The sequence below is a fragment of the Pinus tabuliformis genome, chromosome 8, assembly GCF_031772625.1.
Source record: "Pinus tabuliformis cultivar Carrire ecotype Pingquan chromosome 8, CPIR1, whole genome shotgun sequence".
Taxonomy (NCBI): Eukaryota; Viridiplantae; Streptophyta; class Pinopsida; order Pinales; family Pinaceae; genus Pinus; species Pinus tabuliformis.
In genome coordinates, this window is record NC_142294.1 from 671,107,591 (window position 1) to 671,126,990 (window position 19,400).

Sequence of the window (19,400 nt, forward strand, 5' to 3'; positions counted from 1 at the left end):
AGTTAAGGACAATCCTATGAAATGCTTCAAATTGATAGCATACATGCCTTCCTCCCTGCATGATCACCACTCCCATGGCATAACCACTCACATCAATCTCTATTTAGAAAGGCTAAGACAAGTTCAGTAGCATTAGAAATGGTGTTATGATAGTTTTCTTTTTCAAATATCCAAAGTTAGTTTGCTAGCCCTTTGCCATTGGAAGGTTTTGCAACTCATTATTATGGCATGGAGTGGTGTAGATACTAATAAAAATTAATCTTTTAATTTCCTCAAGTATTGTGAAATCCCAACAAAATTCTTGACCTTGGAGACATTTATAAGGACTGGCCACTTCATGATGTCCTCCATCCTTGTAGAATCCATTTTAATATCACCTCCAATAATGAAATGTCATAAATACACAAAATAATGCTAAGAAAACTCACTTTCACTAATATTTTCGAGTATATGGTTATTTTTTATAGTATCTAACACCTTCATCAAGTACGAGATGTGTTCGTCATAGGTATAAACCTAAAGAAACATATCATCGAAATAAATAATAGTAAATAAATGTAGATAAAGGTATAGTACATCATTCATTACTCTAATGAACATAGTTGCTTCAATACATAGACCAAATGGCATAACTAACCTCACTCCCCGATAGAAAGGGGTCTTAAGACATTCTTTTAAGACAAAATAATTATTTTGTCTTAAATCGTTATATTTATATTTTAATTATTTTAGAATAAAATCTAAAATCATTTTAACTATCTTCATAACAAATTTAAGTCAAAAGAACTCTATGCGGACAACTAGCTTCTTTTGAAAAGGGACACGTGTGTGCTTAATTTTGGTTCCCATGAAGTCTGCTATATGCGCTAATGGCCAAGATCAAGCCACGGTTCTGAGGTCTGGTGTGCTTCTTAAGAAGAAATTCGTTTCTCCCCCATCATGATTTAGAGGATGGTTTGAGGTTCGTATCTTCTATTCCCCAAAGCCAATTTTTTGGTATTGGGGTAAACGAATGCCAATAAGTCTGATCGAGCAAGACGGCTTCAAATTCGATGATATGAATCTGAGCATGATTAGGGTCTAAGAGATGAATGTCTGAAGTTATCATTAGGCTTTCGTATCGACATGTGAATTGTTTGAATGGGAGTGCAAATTGCCAAATCATTACTTCTACATCATCTATTAAAGCAACGAGTAAGAAGTAGCTTTCTTCGCCACATATCTATAGCAAGTAATGCCTCGGACAAGACAATAAGATCCTCCTCTCTCTAGCTTTGTTATCTCTGTTTTCAAATGGGGTTTAGGGTTTTAGTGGAGTCTCTAGGAATGGTGTCTCATTGATTATTTACTGTGATTATACATAAGCAACAATAAATGTAAATATGAAAGCCTGACCACTAGCCGATAGGGAGCTGTACACAACAATAATATATATTGTTCAGGATGCATCTAAGGTCAGAAAACTGAAGAAACATGAGCATGAAAGTGAATTCACTGGCTACTGCTATAATTATTTATATATTTATTTATTTGAGGATAAGTAATGAATTTGCGTTTGCTAGGTTAGTTTCAGGACATTCCACGGGCGATTAACAGACATTGCTCTAATCGTAGTGGACACATAGCCTCTGGATATTGTTCTCCATCTGCCAACCTTGGCAAAAAAATAAGGACAAAAAATTGAACTCTAAACATTATAGATAGACATAATGTTGTGGTTATATTTTTAATATTAAATTGGGAATTTGTGTTTCTCTCATTTAGTCAAAAAGTAATAATGTATGTATTTGTTCCATCAAAACAATAATTGGGACATTTGTGTAGAGTGGTGATTGGTCTTGTGGTTTCCTAGGTTGTGATATTCACAAATACAGGGAACATAATTGACTCGCAGATAAGCAATATCAAGGTATTTAGTAATCAGGAGGGATTCATATGGAAATTTGGTTTTTTTGGATATCTGTTTGTATTTTCAAATTTGTAAAAGAAGAAGAAAGGTTGCATTGAAATGCATGGACTTCTTTTAATATAATTTTTAGTTATAATGGGTATTTTATTCTACTAATATTCATCTATTATTTGTATCTGGCATCATCCCTACATTATAGTACCCCATTTGTCCACCTTGGTCTCACCCAAACTTTATGTAACTCAAACCTTCTCAGAGTCTCTTTCTTGCTTGCTCTAATATGGCATCTTGGACCTTCATTTATAGCATCCAAAATGGGTGAAGTGAACTAGCGAGAATGGAATCTTGGTGGATGGCCTATTCCTCTAACTCCATTGGAAAATTGAATTTGCGGATTTCCATTGAAAAGTTGCACATGTGAGGATGAGGATATGATAACATAAGATAATGGAATATGCCCTGCATTGGGTTTAGGGTTGATGGTGTTAAGAAATTAGCCTAGAAATTTAGCAAGACTTAGCTCCCAAGTCTCTAATTATTGGTTTTCCATTGAGTTTTACATTTATCTAAACTAGTTGTGTATAATTTTTTTTTATGTTCCAACATGATATGTGTTTGTTCACTATTCTCAATAGTATTTTCTTTTATTAATGTTTGAAAGAACAAAATTTGGAATAACAAGTGATTTTCATTTTAGATGGAAATAATTGGAAATCTTTATTCATCGTGTGGTAAAATAGTAAAATGTCATTTTTAGGGTAATTGATGATTATTTGAAATTAGGGATTTTCCATGCCTATTATTGGAGATAGGTAATATCTTTTTTCTAGTGGCTATTTTTGGTTGTGAGAGCATTATCATAAATAATTCAAAATTTGGTGGTATCACAGTGTTTTTGAAACACTCTCTTCAATTTTTTTATACTACCTTAGTTATGAATTAAATAAAGAATACAAGCTTTTGTTTGGAAACATACGAGGAGAGATTTCAAAAGTTGCACCACTAGTGGCTATAAATCAAAAGTGTTATTTTAAATTCCTAATCCTTTCCTCTGAATATATATATATATATATATATATATATATATATATATAACCTCTTAATAAGTGGAAAATCTATGAATATGAACATAAGCTTTCTCACAACATAAAGGAGATATAAGATTCTAGAACAATTGGAGAGTCAATTGAATAAGGAGATAAGCCTTCTCGCAACACATAGTAGATATAATATTTTAAAATAGTTGGAGGGTAATCTCAGAAAGCATAAATGACATTCCACTGATAGTCGTAGTGTTGTGTTTTTTCTACAAAATCGTTGAGATTTGGCACCTTTGGCACCTTTGGCACATGTATGAGACTTCATATTTTCCTCTTTGTCTAATAAACAAGTGGCTTACAAAATCCTAAAAACCAATTGCAATAGTGGAAAAAATTAGACCATAAATATTATTATCAAACAGTGAAATACATAATTATGGCATAGATATTATATGGGTGAAATAGAAACGTTGGATCTAACCTATTCACAATGCATAAGTACCAATCAATAATTTCATAGCGAACATTTCATACAGTTTTGTCTGGACTTATTATAGAATTGCTGACACAAAGTCCATGGTTATTCATGAAGTTCAATCCTTTTTATAACTTGAATAATCAAGTTGTGGAATGAAAAATATTGATGAGCCCCTGACACGGTTTTCCCTTTTCTCTAAACCATAGCTTAAAGCAACAATTATGGGGTAAGTTATGTTCATTCTCTTTCTGATGGTCAGATTGGATATTCATGAAACTTAAATAAGGAGAGAGGACGTACAATCATGTATACATTTGCAAGGTTTTTTCTGTGTAATTCTCATGTTTATATTACTGAATCAAAAGGATTCATATTTTTTTCCTATTTACTATTGGTCTGACCAATAACACAAGTTTAGATTCTTATATGACTGATGTTTTTCCTAACTAACGTTTCCAACAACAACAAAAAAGAGGAGGTCTTAGACTGAAATATTGTGAATATCATTACAAAAATGATGGCCCTACTCACGAGGGCCATGTAAACTGGACAAAATTTTTCCAACTTCTCCACAGCTAAGGTGATGCATTAAAGAGAACAACAGTATGGCAAAAATAACAAGTGTTGACCAACCATCTCCCACTAAGGATCGTTACTGACCCAACGTTTTGGTCACCCGCCAGCTATCGTTGATGATCTGGACCATTGTAGAACTGTCATGGACCACCGTGTAGAGGTTTCAGACCATAATGATTCCCCAAATCTTTGAGGTTGATTTCAGTACAGAGAGGATCCCTATCAATGAATCCACATCACACTTAAAGCTGGGATTTTTTGAATTTCCATATAGCATCAACTAGACTCCCATGAGAAACTAATTGAGAGTCGAGACCCTGTTGTGGTTAATTATATATTCCAAAAAGGGGTTCCATTTTATGCGTAGAGATGACATGTCTTACAGGTCCACATAACACTAAACTGACCCCAGATAACACGAAACTGACCCCATGCAAAGACCAATTGAATAAAATTGAAGCCAATTATTACTTACTGCAATCCACGACAACTCATGAGCCTTATATAAACTCTTATATACCAGAGAAGGGAACTTGATGGTCGAGGCTCTGCATGAAATCTTGCACATGCAGAACCTCCCCGAATTGCTCCAATTGAGCTCTGCCACCCCTCTCTAATTGCATCAGCTCTTACCGAATTTCTCAACATATAGAGAATTAAGGAAATAGAGAAATTAGACCGAGATTTGCCTCTTTGTATATAAATCCTGTGAACGATAAGAAAGCAGAGGAGATTTTGGGAAGTTTGGATAAATATAGTGAGCCAAAGGGGCCATTGAAGGTTTTGAAACCATCCTGCTAGCACTGGAGGTCGGGGATGGCCGAGAGTCCAACCAATTGTGACACAACCATTCCACCTTTGAGACCACCCAAAAATACTCAGGAACGAGCCAATTTCCTAAAGAGAAGAAAGAAGCAACATCAAAGGAATTTTTTCTCCGCATTGATACCGCCATACACATTGTTTGCCGACACGACTGGGCTCCAATGGAGGTAGCAGGGGATGTAAATAGACATGACAGAGGGTGACAACTTGCCATGACACCCTACTTATGCTGGATAGTATAAAACCACTATAAGTTATCATGAGAAATTAGTATGATTCCATAGGGCGATTTAACTGTGAAGTACGATGACCAAGATTGCACTGGTGTTAGCATGATTTCCTGGTTACTCTGAGCATACCAGAAGGTTAACTACGTGGCTAGATGGCTGCATATATCCTTTGGCCTTGAATGCTTCCTGAAATCTGTAAATGTTGGGAACCCACAATGGGGGAGTAGATATTTGCAAGGTTGCATGAGATCACCACCTATAATTTTATGCATGGATAGAAACCAACAATGCCACATTTGTCTTACTTTTTCCTGTTTATTTTGGGGAAAATTGTCTAGGTTTTTTATTGGGTTGGATCTAAACTCTTAGGACATGTCATTTGAGATCACATAACGTGATCTGCTTCACTATTTATTACTAACATGGTTTGCAGGTTGCAAAACATTGTGGGTTTCGTTGAACGTTAAGGACATTGGAAAGAAGATAACAAATAAATCTATCCAGTATAAATGAAGCACTCTGAATATCACATGACTTCAATGTTGCCATAAACCTCTTTTTCTTTTAAAGTAACATCATTCCTTATTGAAATATCAAGTAAATGATGTTTTCCATTCATCTAAATAATCTATATTCAAAGTGATGGTTGCTTTGCAACCAAACATAGCCTTACAATTTAAGATATTATCAATAGTGTTACAAATATGAATCTATGATAATTCCTTTAAACGGGTTTTGCAATAGTTATTTAAGTTTGCAGCTTGCGAGAGTATTCCATGGGGCATGTGAATGGCATTAAAGAGAACAAAGGCAATGGAGAAGGTCAACTACTATAAGAAAATATATACTTTTCTAAAGAAATACCCACAGGTGTTGGTCTGCATTATAGATAATGTGGGATCCAAGTAGTTGAAAACTAAAATATGTGATTTGGTAGAAAAATACTCATAGGTGTTGGTCTGCATTGTATACAATGGGGGATCGAAGAAAGTGCAGAACATTCATCCTAGTTTGAGGCTAGATTCAGTCAATCTTATTGGGAAAATACCATGGTGAAGAGATCCATTTATCTCTATGCAAAGAAGTCTTAGAACATCGCTTATCATAACTTCATTCCTTTGTTGGTGGGTGTTAAACACACACATGGCAGAGACAAAATAGGAAAGATAAACATGAGATTGTTGTTCTTATTCACAATGATACATATTTATAATACATAGGAGTGACCCTTGGTTTCATATTCCAAGTGGTCCCTTGGACTCCTTTTGGCTATTCAGCTTCCACACCAACCCTTAGAGGATTAGGTGTCCAACATTCCCCCCCTTAATCCGAAGGGTTATGTATGAGTCCAGAAAGAGAGTTGTAATTCAAAACGAGCAAAAATGCATCGCAACACTAGGCTAAATGTGCTCTCTGAAATGTTGGTATAAAGGGCAGTGGTTTAAGGATGACCACCAACACTGGAACGCTTAGTGCAGTTCCCGAAACTCTTCGAAGTCTAGCATGAAGCTCAGGTCTTCTGCTAGAGGAAGTGTTTCTGATGTTTGGAAGAGGGAAACCTTCAACCATGAAAGGGAGGTCTCACCTCGCATAAAAGGGAGAACCTCAACCTGAAAAGGGAGGTCTCAACCTGTGATGGTTTAAGGATGACCAACAACTCTGGAATGCTTAATGCAATTCCTAGAACTCTTCCAAAACTGGCAAGAAGCTGAAGTCTTCTGCTAGAGGAAGTGTCCCCAATTCTTTGAAGAGGTATCACCGACTGAAGGCATGCTCAGGGGCATATTTTTCTCTGGCTACAACTCTGAATCTGGTATGGTAGGTTGTGGCTTAGGCTCAGTTGATGTGGCTTTGAAGGTTGTAGATGACCATCATTTCCCCCCCTGTCAGATACAAGGTGATCCGGATTTAAACAGGAACGCAATAAAATAAAGAGATAACCATAAACACAAAGATGCAGCGGAAATAATACTTCATTTCATTACTGTAAAATACTGAAATATGCTTACAACCAGAAATGGAAATAAACCAGCTAGGGCGGTGGTAGCTTATCTCTGAGAAGAGATGTGCGGCTACATGCCTCTGAACTATTCTAAATTGTGTTACAATGAGGCTCGAAGGCCTATTTATTGTTGAGAAACAATGGAAAACCCTTCACATCCCGAAACCTAACCCTAGAAGATGAAACGCCAAATTGTGGGCCCCGTTTGGGTAAATTGGTACATCAATTTCCCGGGGTCGTAACTTTGGCATACGATCTCCGTTTGACGCGTACGATAGCTCGTTAGAAAGATCTATCCGAGTACTACCACTTTGGGAAGCAACATCGGTCCATGGACGGATGTTGCCCCAGATTCCCAAAAAAAACGTCGTTTAGGGCCTCAAAACGGCTCCGGAAGTTCAGGACCCGAAAAACTACTAGAAATAGTAAACTGTGCTACAATTTAGGAAACTGAAAAAGCTAAAAGAGACAGTTGTGGGGGTCCAAATGGGATAGGTGGGTGGCCACCAACATCCACCTGGATCATTCCTCCCCCCTTAGGAAGCAATGGTCCCCATTGCGTTGAGTTCATCCCTGAGATGAGGAAGCTTCTGCTGAGATGGGTCTTTGGTGAGCTGTTCTGCAATCTTTGCTGTGACCAGAAATGGTGGGAAGCATGGTCGGCGATGGTCCACATTGAACACTTGGTGCAAGCGAAGGAATAGATGAATGTTGTGCTTCAAAGCATTGTTGCCCGTAGCCTTGGTACTGGTGTAAGGACCATGTCGGAGTCGCTTGAGTTTCTGATGGGTTTTGGTAAGGCATTCTCTCTGCAGATGTAACCAAACTTTGTCGCCCACCTGAAACTTGTGTGGTACCCATGTGGGTGAGGAGAAGTTGTTCCTGTGTCTTGTCATGACTGTATCCCTTTGCTGCTAATGCTGCATGGAGGAACACTTCGTGGGGGTCATGGATGTGATGGCAATCTTCCCCTTACTTTGGGAGTGAACCAGACAGATGAATTTCCTGGTTTGGGAGATGAGCTTGCTACCTTTCTTAGCAGTGATCAAAGATGTGGCCGTAGGTGGGGCTACCTCCAGTATCCTGTATAATGAATTATTTAAAGAAATAATGACAGCACGAGGCCTTGACTCATACACAACATGTCGCCTCCACAAGTATGGTTGGCCTAATAATACATCACAAACATCCAGAGGTGTAACATCACACAATACCTCATCTGTGAAGGGCTTGATGCTGTACGGAAGGCGGCACTGCTGGTGAACTTTTAGATCTCGTCCTTCGTGAAGCCACCCAATACTGTACGGTTGCAGGTGTGGTGTAGTCGGTAGGCCCAACCACTTCACGACCTCTGTTGAAATGAGGTTCTTTTGGCTGCCACTGTCGACAATGAATTGTAGCGGTGAACCCTTCACCCACATCTATGAGTGGAAAAGACGCTCCCCTTCCTCTGGATTTTCGGTCTCATCTTTCTGGATCTTGGCGGTGGCAACAGTGGCGCTGGGATCCGCATCAATGATTTGCTTCCCTTTGCCATTCCCCTTGTCGGGTTCTGGCTCAGGGTCAGAACATGCATCTGATTCGGAAGCCTTCAACTCGGCCACAAGCGACTGCTTGGTCCGACACTCACTTGTGTTATGAGTGGGACTCTTGTGGAACTCACACCACTTTCCTGTGTCCTTCTTCGGCTTCGTGGTGTTGTTCTTTTCTTGCGGCTTCGACGGGTTGTCTTGGGTCACCCCGCTTTGGTTTTGTCCTTTGGGCTTCGGATTTGCAGATCCAAAGTCTCGCTTCTTCTGTTTGAACTTTTGCTCGATTTTGACAGCGTATCGGTATGCTGTGCCAAGTGAGGAGATGTTCAAGAACACCATCTCTTCCTGGATGTACTTGTGCAGGCAGCCACGGTATTTGAGTACCAGATGCAACTCAGAATCTTTGATACCCAACTGTGTGCGAAGGGTATGAAAAATGTTTGTGAACTCCGGCACATCTTGGTCTCGTCCCTGCCAGAGTGTGGTCCATTTGATGTATTTGTCCTCATAGCTTCCGACAGGGTAGTACTGCTCTTTGATGGCATCTCGGAAGTCATTCCAAGTGGGTGCGGCTGAAAATAGTGAGCCTGTACTTTCATCCTTCTGCTCGCAGTAGGTTTCCCACCAGTCCTTGACGTGGGGGGCTGCTTTGAGAAGAGCAAAAACAAACTTTTCCTGACTTGAAAATTCGTGAACAGAAAAATACCCATCTAGTAGATTTAACCATTTATCTACGGCATCTGCATCTATTTGACCCTCGAAGATGGGGATTTCAAAATTAACTTGTACCTTAAACGGTGTGGCGTTTCCAGAGTCGCTGTTGGAAGCTGATGCGTTGCCTTTGTGTAGCCGCTGAAGGATCTGCGCAAAGCTATCCATCATCGCGTTCCTTTGACGCTCGAGCGCTTCTTCGAGCAAGATTTTGATAGGATCTCCTGCCCCCTCGTCTTTCTTCTCATCCGCCATGGGAGGCCGTCGAGATTTGTGAGGCTGGTCTTGCAAAGGTTCGACCAGTTCAAGCCCTAACTCCTTATATCCCGACCTCGTTGGGGACATGCAAAGAAAAACAGAGAAAAAGCAGACCGCTCTGATACCACTGATCCGGATTTAAACAGGAACGCAATAAAATACAGAGATAACCATAAACACAAAGATGCAGCGGAAATAATACTTCATTTCATTACTGTAAAATACTGAAATATGCTTACAACCAGAAATGGAAATAAACCAGCTAGGGCGATGGTAGCTTATCTCTGAGAAGAGATGTGCGGCTACATGCCTCTGAACTGTTCTAAACTGTGTTACAATGAGGCTCGAAGGCCTATTTATTGTTGAGAAACAATGGAAAACCCTTCACATCCCGAAACCTAACCCTAGAAGATGAAACGCTAGATTGTGGGCCCCGTTTGAGTAAATTGGTACATCAATTTCCCGGGGTCGTAACTTTGGCATACGATCTCCGTTTGACGCGTACGATAGCTCGTTAGAAAGATCTATCCGATTACTACCACTTTGGGAGGCAACATCAGTCCATGGACCCATGTTGCCCCAGATTCCCAAAAAAAACGTCATTTAGGGCCTCAAAACGACTCCGGAAGTTCAAGACTCGAAAAACTGCTAAAAATAGTAAACTGTGCTACAATTTAGGAAACTGAAAAAAGCTAAAAGAGACAATTGTGGGGGTCCAAATGGGATAGGTGGGTGGCCACCAACATCCACCTGGATCACAAGGCAAGAAGATGAAGAGATCTCAACTGCAAAACTTTTCAATATTTGAGAACAAATCCTATTGTATGAGCGAAATATCTTCTTGGTTGTTGAAGCCCATTGCCAAGAAGCAATCCATCCCAGATGAATCATTGTTCTTGCAGGATGTTTGTTTTTGAAGCATTTGTTTGAAGAATGACTGGTTTTATGACAATGCTTACATGGATGAAGATCAAAACAATGATCTTTCATATGGCCAACTTGGTCACAGTGTTGGCATTTCACAATTTGTTGTTGTTGCTGTGGAAGAGGAGCAGAAGCTGAAGGTGAACTGTCATGAAGGAATCCAGCGCTCTGAAATTGAATGGGCTTTGAGTAATCTAGAATATGAAGGGACACGTCCTTGTCATATCCAAGACCATTTCTGTGCTTGTTGTGGACAAGCTCTTCCCAAGGTCTGATGATGGGCTTAGGAAGTGCAAACTGAATTTCTGCATCTGCGTGTACAACTGCTACATCATTGGGTACTAAATCTGAATGAACTGTAATATTATTGAATTGCTGCTGATGGGTTGTTGTCTCAATGTTTTGAACAGAAACAGGTTGGGAATGACGATTCCATTGTTTTAATTCTACTTGCTGTAGCTGAGATTCAAGCAGCAAAAAGTCAATTGTCTCTTGTGCATTTTGTGGACAGACCTGAATGTCTGTGAGAGAAACTTTGTTGAGTTTTAATGTATCATGAGTAGTAGACAATATCAAAGTTTTGAGGAACTCTAATACTTCATTGATTCTGGCCATTTTCTCCAATGTCAAATTTACACTTTAAAATTTGTTCACAACTATGAGCCAATGTCACTACAAGGTACTCTCAAAATTTGTTCTCACAAAAAACTACAACAATCAAGTGATATTCTTCCTTGAGGAATGAACCAAAAGCAAGATTTTAACTCTACAATTATTCTCCAAATCCACACAAAACGATGGTTGGTTGCATTCATATACAAGGAAAATTATATTGTGCATTCCCAAACGATGAGACTCAAAACAGGAAATAGGTTAGTATCAAATCTGGTTACATAGACCTCGGTCCAGCATCATGGTGAGGATAAAAATCTTGTGCAAAAATCGTTACAGCCCTACTTTCTCCTCAGGGCATATTGTGGAATTCAAGTAGCTGAATATTATAAAATAAACAGTTTCTCGTACCTTTTCAACTTCTCATGGCGTTGAATTGCTCCATATGACTAATGGAATGGCAAGGGTGTAATGCATTCAGGAGTTGAACTCATTGCAGATGAAGTCAGATGCTTTGCCATCAAACATATGAATAGAGTGACCTTGCTGGAATCTTTCAAGCTCTGTTTAGGAATAATTAGTTGTGGTAGCAATCATTGTTAAGCTACAGGTGACCATTCTGTGCAAAAGAAGACTTGGGTTGGCCCAGAAATGAACAAGTGCAGCTATAGTCTGGTTAACCTCTAGCATGGGCTAGCTCAATCTTGTATTGTGCTCCTTTCAACAAATGTCCAGGAGAGGCTCTCAGTTTTGCCTTACAAGCACAACAAGGAGGATACATATGTGTACGTTCAGCTGACAATTTCCATATAGAACTCGTGCCCAAATGATAAATCTGCCCACAGTTGATATATCCTTTTAGTAGTGAATCTTGGCTTCCTGAAGTGGCCTCTGACAGATGCAACAAGATTCGTCTTTTTCCATAACTCTGAATGTGAACCGTCTGATGTTAAACTCAGTTTCAAATTGAGGATGTTTGGCCAAAAAGAAGAATTACGTGCAACAATGCACCTTCCAATTTCAAATCGGCCCTCTCATAAACTGAATAATTCGGCATGAACCTTGGTAGTTATTTAATGGGAAACTTCAGCTACTAGAATTTTCTCCTGGATATATAATTTGTGGAGAGACCTCATCTCAGAAATTGACTCAGAAATACATCAGCGACACCAATAAATGCTTTGAATCCAGCATACAAAGATGACCCATGACCTATATTCTGTCCAATAATAAGGAGCTCAGGGTCCCCACTGCTAAAACTTCAATGCAGATGAAGTAAGTCCCAACTTCGACCAACAAGAGTAATATGGTCTCAATAGGCCCAAAACGTCCTCCAACGAGACATAGAAATAAATACACACAGGGAATAGTAGAACTAGCTCTCATGTCCAACAAGAAAAGGTTCACGGTCTATCTGTGACTGATAGTAACTTCCAGCAATAGGCTACGCTCAACCCACCAAGAAAATACGTGGTCCTAATGAAGTACATTGTCCAACAATGCACAAAGAGAGTGGCCCTCACCCAGCAAAGAAACACAACCTCAAGAGGGAATTCAACGCACAAGGGTTTTGCAAACACAGAAGGACATCTGCCTCCACGAAAATCTGGCGAAGCAACCAGTAGCTCTGTTGAAGTCCCTACCAAAAAGGTGAAGACAACCCACAGCAAGAGCAATGAAAGGTCCAAAAAGAGACAACAATGGCAGGTAGATCATGGATTGGTTATTTCCAAGTCAATTGCAAGATTTGCAAAACCTGACCAGAAGGCTGAGATTCAACCGAAGTGGGCAAACCATTCAATGGCTATTGAGCTTGGCCACCAATGATTTTTTTTATTTTTATTTTTAAATGTCAGCTGTTTGGGGTTCCAGTTTAATGGCGCAGACACTATAAATTGGTTATTACAGAGAAACGACTGAGTGAAATGACTGAGCACATTTAGAATGGCAGGATAGAAATGGCACCAATAACGTTGAGTGAAGGAGTGTTTCTCTGTGCAATAATGGAATAGGAGAATATATGGACCAAAAGGTCAGAACTGATTGGTAGTGTGGCAGAGAAGGCACAGATATGTTATGCAAAGGATTGTCAGACCTGGGTTATATCAGAAAACACCTCTATTAAAGTGGCGCAGCTCTTTCAACGTAGAGCTCAAGAGCAGAATTTCAGGGAATTAAGTGTAGACTACAGAGTTTCTGTAAAGGAAACGCTTCTGACACAGAGCAGAAATGGAAAAAATGACATGCACAGAGAGGCCAGAAAACCTGTGGCTCAAATATTAGCAGGACAGGAAATCACCTGCTCTGATACCATGTTAAACACACACATGGCAGAGACAAAATAGGAAAGATAAACATGAGATTGTTTTTCTTATTCACAATGATACATATTTATAATAAATAGGAGTGACCCTTGGTTTCATATTCCAAGTGGTCCCTTGGACTGCTTTTGGTTGTTCAACTTCCACACCAACCCTTAGAGGATTAGGTGTCCAACAGTGGGAAATGTTGTTCTTATTTTCACAAAGGGTGACCTCAAGAAGGTGTGGGAGGGGCATCAAAGTAAAAGGTTGTAGCTCTATCTCATGTTAATCTAGTTGCACCAGTTGATGTGGTGCTACCCCTTAGAAACATTGATTTGGATCCATCTTAGACATATTTCTTCTTAGTGTTAAATATTCTGACAAATATTAACAAACGTAATATTGAAATTATAACACCTATGGAGCTTATTAAGAAGGGAGACAAGGTCAGTTTTTCCGAGATATATTTTCTTGTGAAACTTCGCATTCAACCATTTTACTATGGATTGATTGGGCAATCTATATGTGACAATGGATCATCATTTTATCCTTAAGTTTTTGATCTCACAAAGCATGATTTGATAGAGAAATTTTTTGTTGGTATTTCTATCGTAAAATCTCTTTCTCTAGCCATGAGTTATTTTAAAATTCCAGTTGTTCCACATTCTATCCTTTTTTTTCCTGGTAATGTTCGTCTCCACTGCCCTTGTCTTCCCATTGATATTGTGAATGCATGCACCTTATTTTCATTCCATTCTTCTTTCTCCACATCTAAATGATAATCTTTGACCATAGAACTTGAGTTCGATAATTGAACAAGATCCTCATCTAATCCCTTAGCCTTTTTTAAGGAACTTAATTTATTCAACTGTAGATAGTTTTTCCCAAACATCTCCATCAAAACGTCTTCAAAGGTAACTAGTAGATAGTTATGGCCTAGAAGCAAAGTATCATATGGATGAAGAAACTTCAAATTCTTGTGAGCACCATCATCAGATTCACCATTACCTGGAATTTTTTAGGATCACAATAGCATAGTTTCTATGATTGAAAACCATGACCTTATTGGGACTAACTGGCTAATAAATATTCTCAATCTTGTGCCGTGGGTGTTCAACAATAAGACATGTTGCTTCTATCTATTCCACATGATATCATCAATGGTTAAAATAATGTTCTAATAGTCAATCATTCCACATGATATCATCAATGGTTAAAAGAAAGTTCTGACAGTCGAGATTGAACATGATTATTCTTTTCCAATAGCCGAGAAAGTGGATTATTCGAAGGGTCTAAGCATGTTTGCAGTTGTTGCTACCCCAATTTCTCTTGTTACAGAAGCTTCACCTACTGCGACTGCTCCAAAGGAAGAGGAAAGGAAACCTAAGACAAAGGAAGAGTCTCAATAGGATATGGGTTTTAGTCTTTTTGACTAGAAATGATATGGGTTTCACAACAAAAATCATTAGAATTGATAATTTTAAGAAAATCACTACTATTCCTTTTTATTGCAGTGTCAGTCCATCAAGAATTATACTACAATAATTTTTTAAGGTAAGTGTATGTGTCTAGTCTGAGATTATGTAGCTGAAGGTATTGTTATATTGCATTACTTTTACGAGTTATTTTTCAGGTATCAAAAGTGTTATTTGTTTTATCATTGAAATTTTGTATTGAATAGTTAAGCTATTTATGCTTAGCTCTATATCTTATAAGTCAAATGGTCTATTTATAATAATAAATCTCTTATATATTCTATGGAAGTGTGCCTTTATGGATGGTCAAACAAAATAACCACTCAACTCAGTTCGATGTTTCCTTCCTCCCTCTTTGGGGTTGTGTCAATTCTACTTTAGTCTGTAATGAATGGGTGTAAAATAAAATAGTAGGTTCTTGAAATGGAGAAGTATGCTAAAACATTTATGCAGCAGGAGAATATCATTTCATCACAAGAGTAAGTTTGTTTCCTTTCCTCTCGGTAGCATGTGCCAATATCTAATTGGAGCAATATAGTTCCATTTCGACAAAGAAAACAAATACATTTTTACATCTAGTTAGTACGCTATCGTTTTTGTTAAATTTAAAAGGTTAACTTTGCGTTTATTCTGACTTTAAAAGTAAATCTGTTTTTTTGTTTACTCAGTTGTCTGAAGATATATCATGTCTAGTCACACACAATGAGAATATAGTACTTGAGGAAAACGAATATATGAAACTAGACAAGGAAGAAGTTGTGAAGGAAATTTCCAATGTATTATAGATGTTTTAAGATAAAAAATTAGAAGTGAGTTTCTATATTTCTTTCTATTGGATTTTATAGGCAAGTTCATATGATGTAAAAACTATGTTTCTCTATGTTTAGGTTGACTATTGATTGAGTTGAAAGATGATTTGTATTGTTAGGTTTTGTTGTAACATGTTTTATTTTTTATAAGTTAGTTGTTATTTTATAAAATAGGGTATATAAAAAATAAAAAATAAAAATGAAAAAATATTGAAAACATAGAAAATAAAAAGATGAAATAGAAACTCATCAATAGAAAGTCAAAAGATTTGAATAAATGTGCTTGTTTAAATGAACTTCATGAATAAATTCCATTTTTAATAATAAAGGTCTATGTGCAACTTGTTTTTTATGCCACAACCTTTTCTTCTCATCTCAATGAAACTGTTTAATCTTGATCAGACCATTTACATTTTTTTTATAGACTAGAGAATAAGTTCAACCAAACAGTTTAATCTTAGTTGAAAATTAAAAATTAGGTTTTCTTCTTATCTCAATCAAACTGTTTAATCTTGATGAGACCATTTAAATTTTTGTTATATACTAGAGAATAAATTTAACCAAATAGTTTAATCTTTGTTGAAAATTAGAAATTAGGTTGGATCGGGGCAAATAAAAGGCCTAATATGCTTAAAAAATTGGCCTAAAGTCATATAGATTAGGTTAGATTAGTTAAATAGTTTAAAAGGGCAGCTATTCTAAACGCGCCCTTAGTTAGATTAATTTTCATTATTTTTTAAATTACCTTGTTAAATAGGGTGATTAATTATTGTAAATAAATATGTTTCTTTTTCTTTTAAATCAAAGTCATAAATGACAAAATTATTTTGTCAGAAAATGATAAACTTCGGGTAAAGATCAACGGTCATCGGCCTTCCCGCCCAAATCAACGACGTGAACCCTCTTCACACCCCCTCTCTACGAAATGAGATAACAATGAGGGGGGTCCGAAAAGCGGTTTCGTTGGTGTGGGCCCCCTCACCTACGTGTCACTCCCCCAACACTTCTCACCGCCCTCGTTGCAAACCACTTACCACTAGCCCCCCCCAAAAATCCGCCATTCACACTCCCACACTTCCGGATACTGCGCCAACAGCCATTTCTCCCACGCCTTCCTCCTCCAATGACTCCATGCCACATGTCCTCACCTAATAGCTCTTAACCGTTCCCGTGTATCTGTTGCCACCATAAATTCCCTTTCCGTTGCTGCTCTTCCTTCCCGTTAACGTATTAATTTCCTAATTAGCCGATCAACAACGACTTCTTATGTAACATTCGTCCTAAATCATTATTAAATATTCATCTCCCCCGTTACATCTTCCTTTCTTCTACTACTATTCCACTCTTACCATTCATTGTTCTTGTGTGCAAAATTCCCTATTTTAGCTGAGCCTGTAACTGGAAGTATCCTCTTAGCTACCTCTGCATTTTTCTACCCTGCACCATTACAACTTTATTATACCCATGGCTCCAAAGAAGAAGGATAAGAAATTTTCCATCTCCTCTAGAACTCCAGAAACCTAAAAGGCCTCTGATGCCTTGGACTTGGATCATATTCCATTAGTCGATCAATACTTCAAAGTTGTAGACACCGAATGTGAATTCGACATGTTCAAATTACACAACTCGCTGAAGAAAACCTATTTTGATTTTGAGGATGAAATAAACCTTTGGGAATCCAATTTACCCTTGTACATGTTTCCCCAAACTTATTCCTTTCCTGACCTAGTTATCTGGTGCCAATCTAAATATAATCCCTTACAAAGAACAATTGTAGCTTATAATGGAGACATTCTAATAACTATTTCTACAAAAACCATAAACAAAATGCTTATGATAGCTCACAGTGACTCCCTTGGTTTTTTCTCCACTACATCTGCAATTGACCTGTATCACAAACTAACTTTCCCTTAGAGAGCTCAAATATTTGAAATATTTCTCCCTGAAGATGTTGAGCTCCCCAAGAAGAATCCTCCTTACCCAACATCTATGTTCCCTGAAAGTGCCAAACATATAATTTCTCTCATTTCTTGCTTGTTAGGCTATCAATCAGACTAATGGGTAGATGAAGCTATCCTAGGCCATCTATCTATATTTTCCAAAGAAAGTAAGCCTGCATTCATGTATAACTATAGTCAATTTTTGGCTGAATCTATGCATGAGAAATTGATGAACCTCACTACTGAAGGAATGTTTAAATACTCCTCCATTTTATTTCATATGTCTATTTCTTAGCAGGGATACAGGTTGCCTATTGTTTTGCACAAGAAGGATGATAAACAAGAGAATCAATCAGTTATTGACTGGACTTGATTAATTAGAAATAACTCAACTAAGTTTAGATTCTCTGATTTCATAGATTGTTTCATTCACCCAATTGCATAGCTCCTGAGGAATCAAAGTGAACCCAGCATCAGCTTAGAAATTAAAAGGATCCCACACCTCAGTGATAAAGTCAGAATAGGAGACTGGTACCTTTACCAGAACTACATAGAGAACCGAGTATATGGCTGTGAATTTGCTCCGTACAAGCTGCCAAAATATGTTCCAATGAGAATATTTTCTTTAGAATATATTAGGCAGATGATGGACATGGATGAGCTCCATTTCATTTCAGGGATGCGGAGATGAGAGTTTAAGATAAAGGCACAGGTTGGATAATTCATCTGTAACACTAGACCAGCTGGTTTAGAGGCAGATGTTATTTTGAGATAGTTGGATTTCTAAACCATCTTTACCTAGTCCTATGATCCATTGAACATTATTTCAGACTTAAGGTTGGAACTCAAAACCACTCCTTATAATCATACACCTAGGCCATATATTAAGAAGTTTATAAATCAGGAATGATGGGAAGAGAATACTCTTCAAGAAGCAGAAGAGCACATTCTACCTCCTTGTACTCTTTAGACTCCCACTTCTCAAACTAAACATGAGAAGAGGCCTAGGGAAGGATCATCATCATCAACAATTGGAGAGAAGGAATTCATCCATTACCAGAATAAATCAACGATTGAATCAAAGGGCACTACAACTACTACTACAACTCAGGGTTAGAAGGAGCCTATCATCATCAATTTGGGTGATTCATATGTTTCTGTTGGGACAGAAGAACCTGTGATTACTACTACTCCTTTTTCTTCTACTTCATAGAATTTTCTAGAAATTACTCAATCAATATGAGCAAGTGAAATAGAGTCAAATGTTTTCACTGGCTTCCTTGAAATCAAGCAGAAGATTGAAGCTTTGAAAGCTAATGTTCATGCACAGTTTTGAAAGCAGACTTCCACGTCACAGCATAGGTTATTGACAACATTTGACAGTGAGAAAGGAAGAATGGAAATGGACTTTCTGCAGGCTCAAGTCCCTTTTCCTAAAGGTTCTTCTGATTATAAGAAAATTGTATTTACATTTGATGCAAATCAGATACATCCAATTGATCAAATGGACATGCATAGGCAGTCTGGTGAGATGTTGTTCTCAACCATGAACGACACTGTTATGGCATTGTCAAAGCTGAAAAATGCTATGTCAAATGTCCAGTGAAAGTTGAAGATTGAGAAAATATCATCTTTAGATAAAGACAACAGGGTTAAGTCATTGGAGGACTTAGTAATTAGAATTGGATATGCCCCTAGTGATGTCAAAGTTGTTGAAGATATTATCAGGAAGAAGAACACATACATTGTATTATTGAGAAAAAAAATTGAAACTTC

General features: G+C 37.9%; 2 pseudogenes; both read left to right on the forward strand.

Moving 5' to 3' along the window:
• Positions 1-1,140: 1,140 nt before the first annotated feature.
• LOC149237355 (uncharacterized) lies at positions 1,141-1,984 on the forward strand (annotated as a pseudogene).
• Positions 1,985-5,847: 3,863 nt separating this feature from the next.
• On the forward strand, positions 5,848-14,836 carry LOC149237356 (large ribosomal subunit protein uL10-like; annotated as a pseudogene).
• The last annotated feature ends 4,564 nt before the right edge of the window (positions 14,837-19,400 follow it).